The sequence below is a fragment of the Rhynchophorus ferrugineus genome, unplaced genomic scaffold, assembly GCF_030347505.1.
Source record: "Rhynchophorus ferrugineus isolate W39M unplaced genomic scaffold, kcgeb_rfMv2 rfM5, whole genome shotgun sequence".
Lineage (NCBI taxonomy): Eukaryota > Metazoa > Arthropoda > Insecta > Coleoptera > Curculionidae > Rhynchophorus > Rhynchophorus ferrugineus.
The window spans coordinates 9,779,623-9,794,711 of NW_027472584.1; the positions used below are offsets into that span (position 1 = coordinate 9,779,623).

Below are 15,089 nucleotides of genomic sequence, written 5' to 3' on the forward strand. Positions count from 1 at the left end.
GTACTACGGGTGAGATAATATGTCCCATCCAAGTGCTTTCAACTTTGTAACAACAAAAACAACTTTCTCGATCGGTTTTGCTTTATGAGACGGACGCGACGCTAACTTTATGACTCGTTATTGTGCTGTAAAATCACTTTACCATGTCTTCGATACTATTCTTAACCTTTTTTGATGATTAATCGAATGCAGGTTGAAATTGATCAGTTGTTATTGGAAGCGATCACTATTAACTGTTTCACCAGGTTTCTACAGTTCGTAATACACCACGCCACTCTGGTAACAACATACACAGAGCGTTGTCTAACGACCAAAACGATTTAGCCTTGGAATCAAACGGAAACAAAGGTAATAACTATGATTTCTTACGCTTAGGGGTTTCAAAATAAATCCACTTTTCATCACCCGTCACTATTCGATGCAGAAATGACTTCCGATCATTGCTCTGAACCAGCATTTCACAGATGATCTTTCGATTTTCCATTTGCCTGTCATTTAATTAATATTGCGCCCATCTTCCCATCTATTAAATTTTCACCATTTCTCGTAATTATTCGCTAATCGTTTTTAAGCCACATTTAAAGTAGTAGAAGAATGGATTTTGGGTTTGGGTTGGGTCTTCATCCAATAGCACCTACAGTTTCGCATCTTCAAACTTGTTCGGTCTACTAGAACGCTCTTGGCCTTGCACATCGAAATCACCACTTTTGAATTTTGGGAACCACGCCTCACATGTTTTTAAGGTTAAAGCATGCTCAGTAAAAGTATTCCGTAAGTTTCTACGAGCTAACCAGGAGTTTCAGCAGCTTATTTTGATTAAATAAGAAAATAAATATGTGCCGCAAATTCACATTTTCAGGCACTAAACTTGACATTTTCAAACAGGTATAAATCTATGGCGGTATTACTTTCGCAAAATGTAATATATGTAGCTTTGAAGCTTGATGTCAGTAGAATAAAATGACATATGTGTCAAATCATGACTTTGCATACTTAAGTATAGCCACATCTGTTAGAAAAACCGGTAATAACTTTCCGGTATTTCCGGTATATGTTAAAAATAATTGCTAATTACATTTTTTTAAATTTTATTCGACTAATTTGGGTTAAATTATTGTTAATCAATCAATGAAGTGATGACTTACATAGTTAAAAATGTTGTTACGCAAATAAAATAATTTATCAAAAATTTGATAATTTATCTAAAATAATTTAAATAGCTTTTACATGTTTTACCAATATAATATTAGATACTTAAATTCGCGTAAAATATATTTTAGGGTAAAAATATAAAACGAATTCGGCAACAAATTTAATTAAACTATCAAACTCAATTACGCGCTTTTACAACATCGTTTCACAAACGAAATAACTGTACATATATACAAGTCCAAATTACCGACTTTTATCCGTTTTTGTTACCCAGACTAAAATAACGCACCGCTTATAAATAGATCAATAGCAAAATATTTGTCCATGGTCAGTACGTTAAACCTAGGCTAATTTATGCGTGGCTGTTTTTCAAATGAAACCAATACTTTTTCGAAAAAACAATGACCCTAAGATGCACTCCATAAGATCGGCCTTCAGAAACAGGCGAAAAGGAACTTTTTTGGATAGGCGCCAATTTCAGTTTAAAATATTATTTTACTAGATATTTTAAAATTCCCGGCTCATCTTGGGTTGCTGCGACGTAAATATCCGAATCGTATACGATTTCGAGATGGTCTTTTAAGCCCGTGTATGCGATTAAAAACAACGAATAAAAAAATCAAGCGGTTTGCCCTTGAGTCACACAGGCCGGATGGTAGCAAGTGCATGCTAGGCAAGGTTAGTGTTTATCTTATGCAGGAGCCTGCGTGTTGCGGCAAAGCTTCAATTCGGACTTTATACCATCGATTATCTATCCGATGGAGCTTCATCTCAAATGTCTCTAACAAAGTCGAACAATGAACGTTGATTATTACGTCATATGCTTGTTAAAACTCACAAACATTTATTCTTAACATAACCACGCATTAAATCTAATAATAAACATATCAGACATCTTTCATAGTTTTTGAAACATTGTCAGGTTGAAAAATAACTTTCACGGGTTTGTGATTGTTTAACGACCACTTTCGTTCAGAACTCAGCTGGTGAAGCTGAGCACACACTGCGAAGAACAAATCACAGGTCAATTGAAAAGTCCGGCCTACCATAGTAAAACACATTTTTTTTGGCAAAATTCTTTTTTATTCAACATAATTCCCTTCAAAGGTATAATTCGATACCATTTTTGGAGTACGATTTGTCCTTTGCTTCAAAATAGGCCTCAGTTTCGGCGATCACCTGTTCCCAGCAAAATTTCTTCCCAGCGAGCATCCCTTTGAGATCTGAGAACAGGAAATAGTCGCTGATGGCCAGATGTGGAGAATACGGTGGATGAGGTAGCAATTCGAAACCCAATTCATAGATTTTTCCCATAGTTTTCACTGACTTGTGACACGGTGCAATGTCTTGGTGAAGCAGCACTGCCTTTTTCTTCAAATGCGGCCGTTTTTTTGGCGATTTCGTCCTTCAAACGGTCCAATAATGCTATGTAATAGTCGCTGTTGATGGTCCTTCCTTTTTCAAGGTAGTCAGTGAAAATTATTCGATGCCCATCCCAAAATACAGACGCCATAACATTGCAATCCGACTGTTGCGTTTTCCCACGCTTTGGAGCGGGTTCATCGTGTGCATTCCACTCGGATGACTGTCGATTGGACTTCGGAGTGAAATGATGGAGCCATTTTTCATCCATTGTTACATATCGACGCAAAAACTCGGCTCGTCATTGTTTTTGGTCAAAAGTGAGCTCGAGCAGCACCCACTTTGCACCGAGCTTTCTCATTCCCAAATGTTCGTGAATGATATGATGTACACGTTCAGTTGATATATTTAGAGTGTCTTCTATTTCATTCAATTTCAATTTACGGTCATTCAAAATTATTTTGTGATTTTTTTAATATTTTCGTCAGTAACAACCTCTTTTGGGCACCCACTGCGTTCACCGTCTTCGGTGTTCATTTTACTTCTGCTTAAACTTAGCATACCAATCCTTGATGGTTGATTTTCCTAGGACAGTGTCCGGAAACTCGGCATCAGGCCAAGTTTTTGCTTGAACTGTATGTTTTCCCTTCAAAAAGCAATATTTTGTCAACACGCGAAATTCCTTTTTATCCATATTTTTCACAATAACAATAGTTGCTTCACTCAAAATGCTATAATTCACAAACTGATGATCCGACAGCTGTCAAATTTATACACGCATCTTTTGAGGGATAGGGCTAACTAAAAAACAAATGGATTTAATTTTAGTAGCGCCATCTATGTGTCAGACCGTGGACTTTTCAATTGAGCTATTATAGGATTAATGCTTGATACAAATAGTGATCTTCCCTAATGGTTTCGCATGCTTTGAGCTTCTAATTCGCTATTTTCAAACTTTCGATTAACTAGCATGTTACTTGTCAGCACTGCTAAAATATCGAACCTTAGTTTCAGCAGTTGATAACCTTCAGTACAAACTTTACTTAAATTCATTTGCAAAGGTTAAATGTACTCGATTGTCTCGTAATGCAGGGTTAAAAATAAATAATATGTGGTTAATATTTTATCTTCGTAGCTTATGTTATCTGATTGCATGTTTTCTGATCATATTTTGACTTTAAAAGAGTATTTATTGAGACAAATTGGTACAATATATATCAACATTTTTCCCATCATTTTCTATAACTAGTTCCTATTTGTCTGGCAACATGGCGATACCGTGTTGGTTTGGCAACAACCCAAGCCACGTTGAGTCGATGTGAACAAGTAGTAATCAGAAGGCATATCCCGTGAGTACACTGAAGGAGGCAGAACTTGAACACCTATTCGAACGGCCAGTTTATTCAATTGAAGTCAGTAGACTTCTATAGTAAAAGTTCCATTTAATTTAAAGAGCTGATAATGTATTACCCATTGCTGATACCACCCTGTATAGCAAGACTTTTTGTCCAGGACAATTTGGTGTCGATATAGATGGTTTTCCTAGTTTTTTTGCCCATGCCTTTTTGCACTTAGATTATTCGTAATAGATCCAGTTTTTATTGGAATGAAAATTTGAGCCGTGTATTCGTTGAATAAGTCTTCCAATTCATTACTTTCGAACTTTTTTGATCCTCCAAGCTCCATGCTCCGATAAGTGTTTAATGGATTTCAATGTGTTATTATGTTTTATTTTAGAGTTGTTATTTTTGGCATTTTTTTATTAGCAATTACCTTATGTCAAGAAATGTCAAAACTATCCAAAACTCGATGCCTGCCAGTTTGATATCTAAGAGTGTTACAAACCTAAGACTCCAAAATATAACAAAAGTTTCATTTATATAAAAATAAATATTATTTTATACGATTGATCAACAAATATTTTTTTCAATTAGGAATAAATGTCGAATAATATTATATAATTATATAATAATAAATTGGCGGCTTGGTTGGCGCAGTGGTAAAGGCGGCAGGACGGTCCACCTACTGTTGCGATAGTCGCGGGTTCGAATCTTGCTGGGGCATGGTCGTAAATTTATGTTTGTGATTGTCCTAGAAAAGAGTGCAATATCCGACAAGGAAAAAGATCCCAGTCACGCCAGTAATCAGGCTGGGTAAGACCGGATGTCTTCTGCTAAGATTTCTAAGTTGGTCACTCTCCAGTCGATAGGCTTAATACCGAGGACCGTGGTTCCGACCACGTTAATCTTTAGGCCCAGTCCAGAGAAATCTTCGTTGGTAAAAGGAGACACAATATTTAAAAATTGTTTAAGTACTCTTATCGAAACGTAAAAAGAAAAATTATAAAGTGCGTAGAAAATAATAGATTGATAACAATTAGTATCATAATATTATAATCCTATAATCCCCAGTTGATAAAAAGTGAACTCTAATATATATATATATATATATATATATATATATATATATATATATACATATATATATGTATATATATGTATATATATATATATATATATATATATGTATATATATATATATATATATATATATATATATAAATAAAATCTATTTCAATATATAATAATTAATACATAAATTAAAAAATATAACCAAGGATATAAAATTTTAAAAATTATATTTAAATTCAAAATATTATATAATTAAATTGATGATTAAGTTAACAATGATATACACATATTAATTTTTTATGAAATAATAAACAAAATAATATAGACACTTAATTATTGTTTTGTATTAAAAAAATAAGATATTGTAAAAAGTAGAAAATAATGGAAAAAGAACGCGCCTGTAATAAATGGCAAATAAAATATGAAAAAATCATGTAGATCATATCGTCGTGATTATAATCAAAACGTTTATAATAAATATGCAATCTAATAAGCAAATGGCTAAATAGACATTATTATTGAATTGCATAATAAGTAAACAAATATTTATGCGATAATATGCTATTTAAATCGAAGAAATAGTTTTAAAAATCGACAATTATCTTTTAACCGATACTAATTGTTAATAAACACGGTAAAAAATGTCTACTAAGAAAATATGAAAGGAGAACAAGTGACTATGGAAAAATTCGCCGGTCTACTGTGTCGTATGTTAATGGGTTGAAGGCTTTCAGACTGCGAACAGCAATAACAGGGTCAATGCCTGATTGACAAATAGTTATTTTGTCAAGGCCGGCGATGACGTCATAGTTGCACTCTTCGTTCATGTAAGGCCCTCGATATCAGCTCGGCGGATTTTTTTTTCGTGGCATTCGGTAAAACCAGCTTGAAAAATGTCGAACAAATTGTTTATCGTGTATAGCCGGTCGCACTTGACATTGGAGCTTATTTAATCAAACCCTTATGCAGCGTGAAAAAATACATGTAGTAAGGTGCAACAATTTAAAGTACTTTTTAAAATATTAATTACGTAATAGATGAATAGAAAGATAAGGCTTCGAATAATATTTATTATGTCTGGGTATATTCTATTGTTATTTTGACATCAGTCATCCAGTGTTATCTCTATATTGAATAGACAAAAGCGTTCCTCAATATAAATTGAATTGAAATAAATGTGATTATATATAAAACGTGTTACTTTGTCCCTTGTTAAGTTGCATTTCAAAAAATACACAGAGAATTTCAATAACAATGAAAATTGATAACTGTGGCTTATTTAATTTTGTTAATTTTATTTCTAGTTTAGAAATTTGAAAAACTCGGCATTTTAAATATTTTCAAAGGTTTTAGCCTATTGAAAAAATACCTTTAAGAGGATCTTTCAAAATTATTTTCGGAGATATAGCTGTTTTAACAACGCGGTATCTAAAAACGAAACTTTAAATGCGTTTTCGTAAACTTATTTTTTTTACGGTAAACATTGGTGTAAGCCTTCCCTAACATATATATTCTTCTATTAAATATTCTATTTTTCGAATAAAGATATTAAATAATTGCCTAACGGGAGCTTTGGACCTGAGACTTCAACTACCAACTGACAACCCTCTATGATATTAGTAGTACTCTTTTAGGAAAACTCCATATTATACAAAAGATTATGACAACGGAAAACGAGGCATCAAAACGGGGAATTGAAAATTTTTATATCAAGGCCAAATATTTATCCATAACTCCTTCTTCCTAATAGTGTTCAACAAGCTCAATTTGCGGGAAGTATTTATTTCTACTTTTTATTGCAAAAAACTGAAGCTGAAGCGAATAGAATTATAATAGAGGCATATTATAAGATAATAAGATAAGTGTGTTAACGAAACAACATGCTAGGAATGGTTCCAGGGTTTCAAAAGAGGTGATATCCACGTGGAAGACAAAGAGGGTCACGAAGCAGTAAATAAAGCAGTTTGCCCAAAAGCTTGTCCACTTATTAGAGTCTATAAATACTAACTAGCAGTTAATTATTGCCTTTTTAGAATTCCCTTTATTTATAAAACATTTAACACAAAGTATAAATAAAAAAAATATTAAAACTTAATGAAGGCTATTTGTCATACATCTGTAGCGACCTTGAGGCATGTCGAATTTTACATCGTGGAATAACGGTCTACAAAATACCCAGAAATATAATCCTAGATGTTGAAGACGGGCGGGGTGCCAGCAGCGCCAACTAGAACCGGACAATGAATAGCTGGCGGCAACCCCGAGACGTTTATCTGGGAAGTTATTGAAGGGTATTTCGGTCATTCAGTGCTGAACCCTCGTTTGGTTTAGACGTGCCACCATCGACTGCCCAAGCTTCGTCTCCAGGTTGCCATACGTTTTATCATTTGATTTTTCACATTTTTATATAGCAAATAAATAACGGTCACATAATCTAAACACCACTGTTTCATTTCGTTTTACCTCCATTCACCGAGCCACATCATTTACCCTAAAGTGGTGACCCCGACGTGATCTTTCGCAAAATTGGGTTTGGACTCGTGAATGGAGGGTACGTTGAACATGGTGTATTGTGGCCGTTATATTTTCTGTTTCAAAATTTTAAATATTTTTAATTCGATTCGTTTTCGATTTTACCTTCAATATTCCTTTTCATTTTATTCCAATTAATTTTTTTTTAATTATTTGTCATAATTTTCTTTCACAATATTTCGAACTCATAGATATTTTTACATCACTGTTTAATCATCAGCGTCTGGGCTAAACATTTCTTTCGGCGCTATGTTTAAATCATAATGTCTTCCTTCGCTCGCCGTCTCCGTCATAATGGCAGACATTTTGATTTGAAAGGCTTTGGGCAGCTTCGGTCGGATACCGTCGTTATTTGTCTTCTCTGAGTTGCTGTAACGTATGTGACTACGGATTAGTCACAGAGCAGCTCCGGAAGCTAGGTACCGATTGCAGTCACCGTAGACTCGTCATGTCTTCGCCGAGGTACCAGAATTGCTAACGTCTCGTCGTCGAAGAAAATAAGCTACCACGTCGTCGAACAATCGATCCTCCCACAGCGTCGATTATGGGAGCCCTGTCCGAAAAATAGCTTGTTCTCAACGTCGGCGGTGGACCACATTGAAGTGCCAAAGCAACGGTATCTGTAGGGCCGGAAGATATCAACAGCCGTACCGGATCGCAACCGTACCAACTACAACCGTTTCGATTTACCATATTTTTCAAAGCCCTTTTCACACAGCACATTTTGTTTGGTATATATTTTTTTTTGTATTTGATATTTTTTCATACATTTTTGTATTTTTGTTGCTTAGAATAATTGTAAAATATGTAAAATTCTGGCACGGGAGTATTGTAGCGACCTTAAGGCATGTCGAATTTTACATTGTCGAATAACGGTCTACAAAATACCCAGAAATATAATCGCAGATGTTGAAGACGGACGGGGTGCCAGCAGCACCAACTAGAACCGGACAACGAATAGCTGGCGGCAACCCCGAGACGTTTATCTGGGATGTTATTGAAGGGTATTTCGGTCATTCAGTGCTGAACCCTCGTTTGGTTTAGACGTGCCACCATCGACTGCGCAAGCCTCGTCTCCAGATAACACCGCTGCCATACGTTTTATCATTTGTATTTTTCACATTTTTATATACCAAATAAATAACGGTCACACAATGTAAACACCAACATTTCGTATTACCTCCAATTACCGAGCCACATCATTTACCCTAAACATCTAAAGCTTGCATTGGGACTCTATAGAAATTTTTTCCTAGAAATATGATTTGGAAGGGAAGTTCGATTTATTTATATGGGGAGATCTAAGTACAGCAATAAGACATGTGTTCAAACAAATTTACAATTGTCGGAAATTAAAGTGTTGAAATTATGAAATCATTTTCCCGAACGTATATAAATAAATAATATCGCAACGAATGTCAACTTTACTGTTCGTAAAAAAGTAAATTACGCAATAGGTTGAGATAAGGCTTTAAATAATATAATTTATTGCGTTGGAGTGAATTTTTATTGTTATGGCATAAGTCATTTAATGATATCGCGATATGGAATTTGTAAACGATATTCGATATTAGTTACTTAGATAAAATGGATAATAAACCCACCTTTTTATATTTCTTCACTAAGTAATATAAACGATAAACAACACGATGTCATACATATAAGAAACTCGAGTAATTTATGATAGCATAAAGACTATATTGATTGATACATTGTTGATAAATACTGCTTTATCAATAATAATAAATACAATAAATACAAATTAATTATTTATTAAATTGTATTATTGTTATTTCAATTTAAATTTTATATTTAAAACAAAAATTACTTAAATCTAATACCTAAGAACAAGTAGAAATTGTGAAGAGAGTTGTACTTTTGATACGAGGGCAGAATGATAAATATTTGACCAAATATATAGCCCTACAATAAAACAGCCAATGCACGTCATCAAAATGTACGACATCAGCACGTCGTAGTGTTTCCGCATAAAATTTTTGGTTTAAAAAGTTTGCCGGCTTATAACCTTTAATTATTGTCATTAATGTTTTGAAGAATATTGCCGACATGTGGCAACAGAACCGATCAGTACCAACTAAAATCGAATGATACCGACTACATGTTCCGATATATCAGGCATAATTCTATCTCTTTTCAATAGGATAAAATGAGAGGGAAAATACTTTTCGGGTTTCAAACGAATTTTACATGTCGTGTGTGGAAATTAAATGAAGCTTAAGAACACTTTAAAGCGAAGTGAAGCCAATGTCTGAAGTGAAGTGAAGAGAATGTCTTAAATGGACGGGTATCGATATCTTTAAGATGGGTATTGTGATTTATTGCAATTTAAAACAAACGTACACGTGTATCAACTTTAACGTATTATCCAAAATAAATTAGTACATGTGAAATTTATGTATAATAAGCACCAGTAATAATAAATAATACTATCAATCTATATAGTAACAACGCTAAGTATCTCGAAGTATGTCTTGATAAAAAACTTCGCTGGAAGGAACTGGAGTTAAAATATAGGAAAATGTATGGGTTAATCACAAAAAAGGTCACACTTATCTGAATGTAATAAATTGCTATACAAGTAATTAGTGAAAATTATATGGACATACGGAATTCAAATATTGTAGGAGTATCCAGATACTAGAGGACTGATTACTTACACCAAGACCTTCTGATACCGACGATCACTCACGAAATCAAAAGAATTGCAAGGAGTCAATAACGAAGTAATACAACTCTTAGATTACATCAAAACAGGATGCAGACTAAAAATAATCAAACCATTCGCTCTTGTGTAGTGTAGTGACGTGCATTTAATAGAAAAACAGCAGTATTAATACATAAACCTTATTACACTAGAGACTAAGATAGGGCCGATGGGTCCTCCTATTGTAAAGACAAAATTTTCGAAATTATATTGGCCCAAAGAAAACTCTGATTTTGGATGTATTACTGTAAATTCCAATTAGTGGCTGTTAACTTATTAGATCACTTCCAATATGATTTAACGATAATGTACCTTGCACAAAGTACCAACGAATGTTGTTTTACACCTATTTTCAAACGGACAATGTAGACCAGAATTTTGCAAGGAAATACTAACAACCACTTTGCTACGTGAACTAAGATGACTAGTGAGATCTTCATGCTTCATCTTCATATCGTAACTTACTCCTTCAATCCTCTTAGGAGGGGTCTTAGACCCTCCACTATATCCTGAAAATAGCTGGAACTATTATATGATTTAGTCTGAGAATCAACAAAGGTTTCTGAAATCAGCAAATCTAACATCTTAAATGGCAGAAGTATAGGCAAAAGCACTTTGGAATTATTCAGGAGTCCCACATAATCAAGACAGTTCTTTTTAACATATGTCTGCGTTTGCATAATCATTTTCTAACTACTTTTACTTAAAAAGCACATGACACACATATTACAACTACAACAATCTAGTAGTTGGTCTTTCACATTGTTCTCCTCCTTCATAAAGTCCAGATTGAAGATCCAAATTTAATTAACGCCTGATGGATGCACTTTCACTGATGCACATCAAATATTTCCAAATCACGGCACAATTTTCACATATAATTTAACTATATTAGTTCAAAAGGTTTTGTATCTTCAACCTCAGGATAAAACCACTACTTTCGAGTAGATATAGTACGACGTTTTTATGTTCGGACAGTATCACTTGATGTTTGTTCACGAACCGTTTAATTTCTTAATTGACTAGTATACCATAAGGCGATGACAATATTTTGCTAAGTTTGGATTAGATTAATATTCGATTTCTTTGTGCGGCCCCATAGTTGCACACTGGAGATCCACTGGTCAAAACCTGGTTTGGCTCAAAAATGTGTTTATAGATTAGCAATTAGTCGTGAAGTAATAGTATGGATTGTCGTTCAAGCAACCACTACAATTTTTAAGCTTTATGCAAAGTTCTGCTCGTTTCTTTTTAAAATGCTCTTTCCACTTGAGTTTTGGTTTTCCAATTTATGTAATAGTTAAGATTTAAATGATTTAATTTTTAGTAATATTAGTAATAACTAGTGTTGGGAACTATAGACTGCAATTGACTATCGACTGTTTAGTATTTGACTATTTTTTACTATCGACTGTTTCATTTGCTATTTTTGATTCGACTGAATTTATTACTTTTTACCAATGACTGTTTCCGTCGACTGTTTTCAGACGCTATTTTCGGTTCGTCTGATTTTGTTACTATTTATTATCGACTGTTTCAGTCGTACTTTTATTTGCCATTTTTGGTTCTACTTGTTTCATTCGATTGATTTAACGTCTGACTATGTCGTCCTAGCCGCGAACTTGATAAAAATGTACCCAAATTATGCTTACATAGATTTAGGTGTAAAATATGTAGTTTTATGATTTTCTTGGTAGTTTTCTTGTAAATAACAATATTCTGTATATTAATATTATAGCATTTTACTACGATATTTTTCAAAATTGTTAATGTAATAGGGTAAAATTGGAAATGATAAATAGTAAAATATTTTGACAGTATTTATAGCAATAATAGATACTATTTGGATCACTCTCTCGATTTTTGTTGAAAAATATTTCCGTTCAATAATAAATAAAGCATTTGCATCATCTCATTCAGATGATATTTAATTATGTCATGGATTAGTTTCTTTTCTATGATTAGGTATATGTTTAATTCTTATGTAGTATTTATGGTTATTGTACATCTTTAGTTTCTAGGTTTTGTTTAAGTTCTATTGTATTGTCTAAATTTATTATAGTATATTATTTAAAAATAGCAATTAACTAAATAAAATACAATAAAATATTTGTGGGGTACTATTCCATTCCATAGAAAAATTCCATTCCTTCTTACAGATGCACGGAACATTAAAATATAAAATTAATTCAACTTCGTTGAAAATTAAATTATAAATTGCATGTTATGTATTATTTATTATAATAGCATTCAATTTTTATTTCCTTTTCTTTTTAAATTTAGTTCGTGAAGGACTTTATACATCTCCGTCTCGCGTATACTACCATTAGAAAATATAACCGCATATAAAATTTACTACCCCAAGCAATTATCTCCGTCCTTTCCTCTCTCACAATTTATACAGTAAAGGATTCGTACATCTTCGTCTGACATCACGAATTGAAAAAAACAGTCGAACCGTGTATTTGACTGAAAATAGTAATTACTAATTTCAGGCGCTAGTTTTTTGACTATCGACTGTTTTGCGACTATCGACTGTTTGGACTGTTTTTAGTCGATAATTTCCGACACTAGTAATAGCAGCTAAAATATATGTAACTTATATATGATGATTATTTTTCATACAATTAACTAGTCTAATTCGTTTTCTATACTTATATATAGCGACTTACATAATATAAGTTGGCACATTTTTATGCAATGTAAACAAGATAAAATAAATGACATATAAGCACGTTCCAGATTTCAGGGAATATCCACAAGTAACAAGAAATACTGCTTCTGGTTACTGAAGTATTTAATGTAACATGATATGGGTATTTATAACATATATAATTAAACTCTCTATGTTATTTTAATTAACTTTAGTAAATAGAGGCTTTAACCATTTGATAATTAATCGTTTTATCTACTACACAACGGGAAATATTAATTAAACATTAATTACTACTAATTAACTTTTAATATCATATAAACAACTGAAGAAAAAATCTATATAATAGCTAAAAAAATAGATTTTGAAAATGTTCCACTATTATTCCTGATTGTTTATATCAAAGATTTTTTATGGCATACAAATATTATATTATGAGAAAAAATTTACCAGGTATAGCAGGTGCAGTGGCGTAGTGGTAAAGGCTATGGGACGGTCCTCCTACTGTTGCGATAGCCCCGGGTTCGAATCCTGCTGGGCATGGTCGTAAATTTATGTTTGTGATTGTTTAAAATTTCCCACAAGGAAAATGATCCCAGTCACGCCAGTAACCAGGCTGGATAACACCCGGATGTCTTCTGGTATGATTTCTAAAGTTGGTCACTCGCCAGTCGGTAGGCTTAATGCTGAGGATCGTGGTTCGGAGCCACGTTAAACTGTAGGTCCAGTCCATAGAGTAATATATAGAGTGTTAACTTAATAAAAATAATTTCAGAATTGTTTTGCGTGATCTCAGCAGAAAGGCGCTGAGAATGTCATTTCGCTGAATTTCATTGGTTAGTTTAAATTACGATTACAGGCACCTTTAATGAAAATATTTTATAAGGGCAGCATTTCATTGGTCGACGATTTCATGCCTATCACGTGACTAACCTCTGACGTCATATTCTGCTGACTAATTAAATTTTAAATAAAACCAAAATGTAATTTTTCAAAAACCATTTATTAATATAAAATTCTTTACAAATAGACATATTATATAATATCAAAAAGCTAAAACATAAGAATATATATATATATATATATATATATATATATATATATATATATATATATATATATATATATATATATATAATTTATATAAATAAAAAATAATTAAATGTGGATATAAAAATTGCTTGCAATCTAATTGAAAACATAACATATCTACATAAACATAACATATAACAAATATAATCAAAATTACCTCTTTCCCTTATTATATATTTATATATTTTTAGTGCTATCAATTCAAATAAGATGTATTAAAATTTTTATCTTATTGTTCGCTCATACTGAAAGCAAAGCAGCACAGCTGAAAGTCTGTTAATATTTTACCTACTTGTTAAACACAAAAATGTATTGAGGCAAGTTTTTATTATTTTTAGAATGTTATTGCGAAAATTATGGAGTGGATAATTAAAACAGTTAAATCATATGACATACGTCAGAATAGAGAAAACGTACCAAAAAGTAGTACTTTAAAGAACGGCAACAAAAAATTTAAACATAATATATTTCAAAATTACTGCTGTGCTCTTATTATGGTAAAATCGAGGAGTTAAAAAGACAGCTTAGGCATCTATTAACAATATAATAAAACAAGCATGATAATCTCTTGTTTATAAAATCAAGCTCACCTTGTTGAAAAAGTTATCTCGGTTAAAGAGCCTTAAGCCAAAATATTAATTATAAGTATCTTGACCAATATACATTTGTTTTAAGTAAATGAACCCCTTCAAAATAATTAAGTCACACAAATCCTTAATCTTGCTAACTTGGGGTGTTTCTTCCAAGGAAAACTACGTCCGGTTTTTATTTCCGCACAAACACTGGATACACAACACTTGAGAATGAAGATACATTAAAATCGAATAATAGTGATTATATTTAAGACACAAGAATGCTAATCGTATTTTATATTAGACACACAAAAATGTCGTGGTAAACAAACTGAAATAAACAATGGCGTTATAGAAATGAATCAATCAAAAAAGTGGTCTCAGAGCCGCCATTGAATGGACCACGCAAAACATTTTCTCGATTTTGCTTATTTAAGTTAAAGCTCTATATTTACTCTATGGTCCAGTCCAGATAAACCCATAGTTGGTAAAAGGACACTTTAATATATATATATATATATATATATATATATATATATATATATATATATATATATATATATATATATATATATAATTTATATAAATAA

The 15,089-nt window shown here is 32.5% G+C and overlaps 1 long non-coding RNA gene across 1 annotated transcript in view; it reads left to right on the top strand.

Annotated features, from left to right (window-relative positions):
* Positions 1 to 7,185: 7,185 nt before the first annotated feature.
* Positions 7,186 to 15,089, top strand: part of LOC143197122 (uncharacterized) — a 92,846-nt gene continuing 84,942 nt past the window's right edge. Inside the window, exon 1 of the long non-coding RNA XR_013005935.1 lies at positions 7,186 to 7,258. This is a non-coding gene — a long non-coding RNA (uncharacterized LOC143197122). The remainder of the gene's footprint in view (positions 7,259 to 15,089) is intronic.